The sequence below is a fragment of the Pinus tabuliformis genome, chromosome 3_2, assembly GCF_031772625.1.
Source record: "Pinus tabuliformis cultivar Carrire ecotype Pingquan chromosome 3_2, CPIR1, whole genome shotgun sequence".
NCBI classification, from domain to species: Eukaryota; Viridiplantae; Streptophyta; class Pinopsida; order Pinales; family Pinaceae; genus Pinus; species Pinus tabuliformis.
The window spans coordinates 143,140,976-143,150,672 of record NC_142302.1 but is presented as its reverse complement, the minus strand read 5'-3'; positions in this window follow the sequence as shown (position 1 = coordinate 143,150,672).

Here is a 9,697-nt window from a genome sequence, read left to right as displayed (position 1 = left end):
AGATTGTTATTAATACCATGCAAAAAACCATTATTAACCCTAATATTAGAATTAATAAAAATAAAAATGGCAGATGGTATTGACCCATGGTATTCACCAAAATGGCACATGGTATTGACCCATGGTATTCACCTGGAATGTAGCCTATTTAAATGGGGGAATTAAACCAGCATGTAGCCTATGCTAAGATTCACTAGGACTTTACAAAGTTTTATTATTTAGTGAAAGACTCGCCAAGATCTTACAAGATTTTATAATTGAGTAAAATATTCGCCATGCCTGGTGAGAGATTCGCCAAAAAATTATATATACATATTATATTATTGATAAAATTGCCTTTCATTTTTCCTATATACCATGGAGATTCGCCCATTTATTATATTTATAAATTTAGGGGGGGTTCTTAAAATTTTCCCTGTTCATAGGCAAATGAGAATACATGGAACTCCTTATTGTAATCTGGACTTATTAATGTGGGAGCCTCCATAATAGCTTTTTTAATAGACTCAAATGATTTTCTTGTTGCATCAGTCCACCTGAACTCTGCTCCTTTCTTCAACATGGAGGTAATATGCTTTACCAATTCTGCAAATTTTGGAATAAACCTCCTTACAAAATTAATTTTGCCCAAAAAGGATTGGATATCTTTCTTCGATCTTGGGACAAACAAAGTCTGTATTGCTTTTACTCTTTCTGGGTCAATCCGGACACCTGCAGCAGAAACAATATGTCCCAACAGCTTGCCTTCCTCTAAAGCAAATTGTGATTTTTTAGGATTGACTGAAATCCCAAACCTTCTGCACTTCAGGAACACTTTTTTCAAATGCTACAAATGATTTTGATGGCTGCTGGAGTATATTGTTATGTCATCAAGGTAGATAAGGACAAATTTATCCTTCTCTCCTACAAATGCTATATCCATAGCTCTCTGAAAGGTTGCTCCAGCATTCATCAATCCAAAAGGCATCTTGGCATACATAAAAGTGCCCCAAGGAGTGGTAAATGCAGTTTTCTCTTGGTCATTTGGATGCACAGCAATCTGATTAAAACCTGAAAATCCATCCAAGAAAGATATTACTTTGGCTCCTAAGACCTTTTGCAACAAATGCTCCATCTTTGGTAGAGGATAATTTTCTTTCTTTGAGCACTTGTTCAAGTTTCTGAAATCAACACACAGTCTGATTTCTCCACTTTTCTTCCTCACCACTACTAGGTTAGCTACCCACTTTGAATATCTTAGAGGGACTATGATCTTGGCAGCTAGCAATTTTCTAATTTCTTTTTGAATTAGAGGAAGAAGCATAGGATTTTTTGGTCTCAACTTATGTTTGAAAGGAATGGTGTCTTTCTCCAGAGGGATTTTATGCTGAATAATCTTTTTATCATAAGTTTTTAGGTCACTATACTCCCAGGCAAACACATCAGCAAATTGCTTCATTAATTTGCAGTATTCAGCACATTGATCAGCAGACAGATGAGTGGACAAATTTATGTATCTAGGCTGACCTGGACTCCCTATGTCATGCTTACAGACTGCAGATTGATATTCTTTCTGGGCAGCCTTGTAAGGCACATCATTTTGGTCAAACAGTCGTTTTAGAGGAATTAGACCCTTTGGGATATGATTACTAGGAAGCTGGACAATGTTATTTTTACCAATTTTATTTCTAAGATGGGACTAGGGGTTTTCTTCCAAGGCTTCATTTTCCCGGTCAATTTGCATTTTAGAAAACTCATCAATGACCTGTGGGAACCTATTTACCTCATCATCATCTTCAAAAACTTTCTAACGTTGGACATTATCAGGCAAGGATGGCCTATACTTCATTTGGACTTCATAAACTAGTCTGGGAGGCATAGGAGGGATAAACAGACTAGCAGACACAGCAAGAGAATCAGCAAGCTAATTTTGGGCTCTGGGAATATATGAAATACAGAAATAATCAAAAGAATCTTTGATTCTCCATACCTCATCTCTGTATGCTTTCAGCCTTGGGTGCTTTGCCTAAAATGCTTTATTTACTTGTTGAATGATCAAATCAGCATCTCCAAACACCTTTAAATTCTTGATTCCTCTGTCTTTTGTTGCATTAAGGCCCAATATTAGAGCCTCATGCTCTGCTATATTGTTAGTGACCTAAAAAACCAGCTTAAAAGACAGCTGAATGCACTTCTGTTCTGGAGATATCAGCACCACCCCTGCTCATGCAGTCTCCCTGGAACATGCTCCATCAAAGAACATCTCCCAAACCTGACTTCCTTGCTCTTCCTCAACCTGAACTGTTGGTTTCCTGATCTGCATTGCGGCCTTCTGAGATTCTTCTATTTGGAGAATACATGCTCCAAAATCAGTGTCCACAACATATATGGGATGATTAATAGGATTCTTCTCATCACTGATAATATATGCCAATTGTGCTTCTCTGTATAATCTCCTGCTTTCCCCTCCAAACACTGGGACAGTGGCATAGGATATATCATTCTGTAATGTCCCACCTAGTCTCTTAATCCATCCTCTGGACAGCAGCATGCCAAACTTAGGAGGGACATCTGCTACCACAATATCCATCATCATACTCTTCATGGGCAAGTGAGTTAAGGTAATAGCTAGATCTTTGATTAATCCTAGGCATTTCACTTTCCTTATATCAAAAGAAAATAGATCATGATAGGGTCTGGTGATATCAATGCCTAACTCTTCCATGACAGCTTTAGGCATCAAATTATGGCTGGCCCCTGTGTCTAGCAGGCAATTGTGGAGGATTTTGTCATGAATGGTCAAGGAGACATAAAAAGATGGAGAATTATTATCAGCAGGTTCAATCATGGGACTAAGCACAATGGCAGGCTTGTCATCTTGCAAATTGACAGAGTCAGTGGAGGTTTGTGTGATTTCCAGCTCAAGGGCCTCAAGGATAGGCTTTCTAAATTCTTCATTCTTTACCAACTCTACCAAAGGCACAGATATTTTCAATTTCTGAACTTCTGACTCAAAGCTGAAAGAAGAAGATAACTTATCAGAACCTTTTACCTCTTGAACTGGAGCTTTGAGGATGATTGGATCAGTTGTTGGTCTTCTCTGCCTGATATTTTGTGATTCTGTTTGGACAACAGCTCTTTGGGCAGGATTCTCCTTGCATTTTTTTGCATTGGACCTCAGGTTATATCTTCGCTGCTCCTCCGCTTGTAGGATAGCTTCTCTATCCCATTCTTGACTGTGTTGTTCCTGCAGCAAAGATTCTTCATAAGCAGCCAATGTCAAAAATGCAGCACTGCCTTCATCTTCCATGCAGTGAATTTCATCCTCATCTTCAAATTGTTCCTCCTCCATGACTACATTTTGAAAGGGAGCTTTAACCTTCTGTTCTTCTTTTGATTCTTCACCCCTCTGAATAATTTGTAACTGTTCATTTTCTCTTCTGAATGGATTGGGGTTTCTTGGAGCAAATGTGTTTTGCTGCCTTGTTTTTCCTGAATTTTGCTCAACCTTTAGCTTAGAAATTTCAGCAACCAATGACTCTATCATCTTAGTCATTTTGTCTAGATTAGGCTCTGAAGATGATGTAGAGGAAGTAGAAGCCTGACCTCTCTGCCTCCTTCTATCAGCTTGACTTTTGAGCTTTTCTGCAGCCATGATATTGGATTCCACTTCTAGTGCTGCATCTTGCATATCAGCTAGAGTGGCACATCTTCTTTCTCTCAATAACAGGCAAAAATCAGAGTCAAAAGCATTGGCATAAGTGAGTTTGGCAGAGGTGGGGGTAGGCTTTACCTCAGCTAGTATCTTACTATACATACGATTGAATCTTTTATTAAAATCAGGAAAAAATTCACCATTTTCCCTCTTCAAATTACCAAACTCAATATGATAATACAGCAAGTCCTTTTTATCTCCCCAGTGCTTAAAAAATGCTTCATCTAAGGCTTCAATATCAGCGATAGATCTAGGGGCTAGTTCTCTGAACCATTTCCCGGCCTCTCCATTAAGGCTCTGGACAAAAACTCTCATCCATACATCATTTTCACTTATATCTAAGTTATCAGCATAACTGTAAAAAGCTTCTAGGTGTTCTTCTGTTGTTACTCCCTCTGTGCCAATGAACTTAGGCATATATTTTTGATATTCTCCCACAGGCATAGAATTCAAAGGGACAGGTAAGACCAAAGGTCCATATCTGGCAGCTACAATTCTTTCTATGTTCATGGGTGCTTGCTGGCCTGCCATGACTGGGGTATGTGGAAGAACATTGGCAGATTGAGCAGTATGAAACAATGAAATGGATGACAGAGACAAAGGGATGTTTTGGACTGAATGGGAAGCTTTCTTTGGACTAAGATTCAAAGGGGAACTAACTGCACAAGGGGCTGAATTAATCTCTGAAGGAGTTTCCTTATTAACAGTGCTGGGCTTTAAATCTTCAAACTATATATCTCCAGCTATGACTTTATCTTTCAAATATGAATGAGATTTCTTAGGCTTACCTGATCCTGATGCCCCTTTATGTGATGCTTTCTTTGATTTAACAGTCCTCTCAGGGTCAGGCACTGATTCAGCTGGTGATTTCTGAGGATTTCTTCGAGTATGTCTCACAAACTGAGCTAGAACTTCAATGTGGAGTCACCAAATGTTGGTCTTCCTCCAGTGGAGTTGCCAGATAGATGATTACAACCAAATTATGTGCCCAGACCTTGTCTATCATCAAAATCTGGAACTATGTCGTTCTCCCAGGGAAGCTGAGCTTCAATCTCCTCTCCCCGGCAACGACGCCAATTAATGTTATCACCCCAAGAAACTCTCCTAGGTTGTATCTCAGAGATGCCCGGGAACATTACAAACTCAACAAAAATGTTAGAAAAAGGTGGATGAATGGAACGATTGACACATATTCAAGCCAGATAACCACTTCTACTATGCTTAACCCCAAACATGGGTGAATACCCCCAGACTACAAGGCTTTAGACCACCAATTACTCACAGTTTGAGGAATAGGTGAAGATGGAGAATACTGATCACGCTAGCAGATGCACAGGACCCTGTCAAGGCCAGCTACAGCCAGTAACTGCAAATCTATTTCCTAATGCACAGACAGGATGACAGCTCTCTGGAATTAAAATAATAGAAACATGCATACACATTCAATGATACATACTAGATCCTAACACAAAGGTTGGATGACAGCCCCTCTAATGCTAAACATCAAGAGCACATAAGAAATGCCTAATAGGCATAGCCTGTAACAAAGAAGAAGTGGAAAGTGATCAATTAACAGCAAAAGAAGCTTGTATTAGCTGAAAATGAAGACCAGATGCTGCAGGTATCACAGAAGTTACAGTCTCCAGAAGTTGAACTTTACATCAAAACAATATTCATCAACCCTCATTACATCTTGTTTCTGGGTATATATGGAGGTTGATTACAAAAAATCTGCTATGCTATGCGTGGAGGGGTCATAACTGACCACCAACCACATTAACTGTTTGATATGGGCCTCTAATACAATCTAACTGTTTTAATGAATAAAATGACTCTTTCTGGTACTCTGTTGTACTCCACGAACCGGAGGAATGCCGTATGGAACAAGTTCCATAACTGTTGAAGGCATTTAACTGCTCGAGGCCGTACTTTCCTTCCCTAGCTGTGCTGCTGGTTGAATGCGGTTGTTGTAGATTTAATGTGCAGAGTGCTGGATCATGTCCTCCTTCCTCTTTTGAGTGCACGAAATAGGCCAAAAACACGAAAACCATATGGAAAATGAACGAGGGCCTAGGAATGAATGCTAGCCGTTGGATGGAACTAACGGATGGCTGTGATCTCATGGCAAGAGGCGATGGGAAGACGTGGGGTGGAGCAACTATGAACCGTCGGATATCACAAATAGACGGTGGGGATGAACTTGTAGGGGATATCAGGAGAAACGCGGATGGACGAGTGTGGGCCGTCGGATCATGTAATCGAATGGTGGAGGACAGTTTACGGAAGCTAACAGAATATAGGGGAGCGGGGAGATCGCAGACCATTGGATCACGAGATGGACGATTGGACGGTCGACGGGCACGGAAGCTGCAGGGAAATTAACAGCCGCGAAAGCAGTTTTGGGCGGATGGCGGTTTCCCCGCACCGCTCATCGGAGGTAGGCGGTATCCGTATGCGGGGGCGCGAGCACGTTCAACGAGCGACGCGTGGCTGGTGGGTCCGGCGGGAAACCGCTTTCCCCGTGGGCTATCATACGTGCAGTTTGCGGGAGCGGGAGCAGCGTATATCGTCGGATCACGAGGTGGTGGATCAAACGACAGGGGATTAATGCACACGTTTGTTGAATGAAATGACGTGAAAAAAGGCTTGCAAAAGGGTTTGGACGGGTTATCGGGTTTTATAATGTTTAAACAAAACATGCCCGGGAGCTAAGGAAAGAAGGATTTTATGCCAAATGTGGGTGTAAAACAGGGTAGCGGGAGTTATAAGGGTATAAATCAAATGAATGGGGAAGGATCAAATGAACTGCTGCTAGCTCCCTTTTTGCAAAAAACACACGGTCACAATGTCTTTAACCCGGCAAAAACCAAATTATGTAGCAGAGCTAACAGTTTCCTTCTCTACAATGTGTGGAATTATATGATCTTGGACCCCATCCAATACTATCACCTTCATCTTGGCCTTCTATTTCTCGAAGTTAGCCAATTGTTGTGCATATGTTGGCTCTACCATGACATTTGTCACGAACTCCTTCAGACCATGCTCATCTAACAAAAACTGCATACTGACCTTCCAAATGCCAAAATTTGAGGCTTTGTCAAGTCTATCCTAATCTTTGAGTCATGTTGAAGCCATCTTGCAAAACTCAAATAAACTGGAGACTAAATCTGGAAATCTCCTTCTCCTTCTTACTTGGCCTTCCTTTTGCTACTCGCACTCACTCAGGAATGCACATATCTGCCTCCGGAAATCCTTCTTCGACCAATGTACTGCCTTTAGCTGCTTCCTGAGACTACTTTCTCTACCTTCTATATGTCCTTCTCGGGGAACTAGCACATCAACTGTAACCTCTACAACTTGAGTTGGCTATTCTAGCAAACTTGCACTGGCAAATTAATTTGCCTAGTTCAGCCTGTTGTTACGATAAAACCTGGATTTCCTTCCGGAAACCTGGAAACTGGAAACCCTCTGACAAGATTTGGAAATTCCCTCATGTGTTCTTTTCTCTTCTTTCCCTGCGCATATATGTAGTTGTAACCCTCACTGTAAAACTTATGTGCCCAAATTTGCTTAACGAATCAATTGATTTGCTCACCGGAACTGCTTCCCGATAACCACACTGCCTGTTGGAACTCTGCTCTGGGAAAATTGAATTTTTCTAGAGCTCTTCTTCTAGAAATCAAAAAATCATTAGGAGAAGAGATGTCATATTCAATGAAAAGGTTTTGTATAAGGATCAGATGCAGGAAAAGAAACATGAAAAATAAAACAGAGAATACACAGTGCTTGATGAGATCACAGAAAAAGTAAAGGTGCCTCAAAATCATAATGATCAACAGCTAGAACAACAACAACAACAAGCATCTCAAACACCTGAAAGTGGTGCTAGAAGATCTACCATGATAAGTAGACCTCCTAAATGATACTCTCCTTCATTATATTGTGTATTGTTGACTAATTATGGTAAACCGAAATGTTATGAAGAAGCAGTGCAGGTAGAAACCAAGAAGAAGCAGGAGCCAGCCATGAAAGAAGAGATGGCCTCCTTGGTACATAAGCAAACTTGGGACTTAGTTAGGTTGCCTATGGGTAAAACAATATTACAGAATAAACGGGTTTACAAGTTGAAGGAAGAGGATGGAGGTAGAAAAAGGTATAAAGTTAGACTTGTGGTGAAGGGGTTTGCACAAAATAAAGGTATAGACTTTGATGAAATATTTTCTCATCTTGTTAAAATGACTTTAATCAGAACTATTTTAAGTCTAGTAGCAGCAGAAGATTTGCATCTTGTGCAGTTAGATGTAAAGACGACCTTTCTCTATGGGGATTTGGAGGAAGAGATTTATATGTAGTAGCCACAAGGATATGAGGTCAAAGGGAAGGAGAAACTAGTGTGCAGGTTGAAGAAGAGCTTGTACGACTTAAAACAGGTTCCAAGGCAGTGGTATCTAAAATTTAACAGGGTTATGTCTGAACAAGGTTATACTAGATGTCACTCTGATCATTGTGTTTATCTCAAAAGTCAAAATGATGGAAGCTATATTATATTATTATTGTATGTAGATGACATGCTTGTTGCAGGGTCTAACATGCAAGAAATAAATGCGCTCAAAAAAAAACTGCAAATTCATTTGCAATGAAGGATTTGGGTGTTGCAAAACAAATCCTTGGTATGAGAATAACTAGAGACAGGAAAAATTGCAAATTAACATTGTCTTAGAGTGAGTACATACAAAAGGTGTTGGAAAGATTTAATATGCAGAACGCAAAACCAGTTACTACACCTTTGGCTAGCCATTTCAAACTAAGTAAGGAGATGTGTCCCAATACTTAGGAAGAGATGGATTATATGTCTAAAGTTCCATATGCATCAACAGTTGGAAGCTTAATGTATGCAATGGTCTGCACAAGGTCTGATATTGCACATGTAGTGGGAGTTGTAAGCAGGTACATGAATAATCCAAGAAAAGAAGATTGGATGGCAGTGAAGTGGATTCTCAAGTATTTGAGAGGACCACATATCAAGCATTATGTTTTTGTGGTTCAAACATTTCTCTACAGAGATATGTTGATACAGATATGGAAGGTGATAGAGATAATGGGAGGAGCACCATAGAGTATGTGTTTACTATTGGTGGAACAATTTTCAGTTGGGTTTCAAAATTGTAGAGTGTTGTTGCACTCTCAACGACGGAAGGAGACTATGTTGCTACTACAGAGACTAGTAAAGAAATGATTTGGTTACAAAGGTTTTTGGATGAATTGGGTAAGAAGCAGAAGTTGAGCAGGTTATACAATGACAGCCAGAGCGCCATTCATCTTGCAAAGAACTCAGCATTTCATTCAAAGACTAAACATATACAGCTCAAGTACCATTTCATACGGTTAGTGTTGGAAGATGGACAGTTGAAGCTGGAAAAGATACACACTAACTAGAATCATGTAGATATGTTAACAGAAGTTGTAACTAGGGAGAAACTAAGATTTTGCTCGGTTTCAATTGGTCTTCAAGTACGATGATGAAGATGAGAAACAACCAGGTCCAAAGTGGAGTCATTGTCTAGAAAATGAAGCAGCGATGGAATTGCTATACTCAGTCTCCAAGTGGGAGATTATTGGGTGTGGAGCCTGATTATCTTATTTATTCAGAGGTATCACCGCATTGGACCCCAGTTTGTAATGGGGCGGAAAATCTACCCATTTGTTCACCACCAGGGGGGTCTACGAGGTGGGGGAGGGGTGATGATGATTTTTATGAACCCCCTCCCCCCCTAACAAGGGTTCGGGGGAGATGCCCCCGAAGCTAAAAACAGATGTTAAATTGCCTTGTAAAATATTGTAATTTTATAGTCAATTTGAGCCGTTCATTAGGCAGATGATCTGACGGTAAATGTTAGGTTTAATTTAGGGGTTTTTTCCCTAGAAGGCAACCCCTCACTATATATGAGGGAATTGTATTGCGGCTACATAGATACGTGTATTCTAAGTGATAAAGAGAGAGGA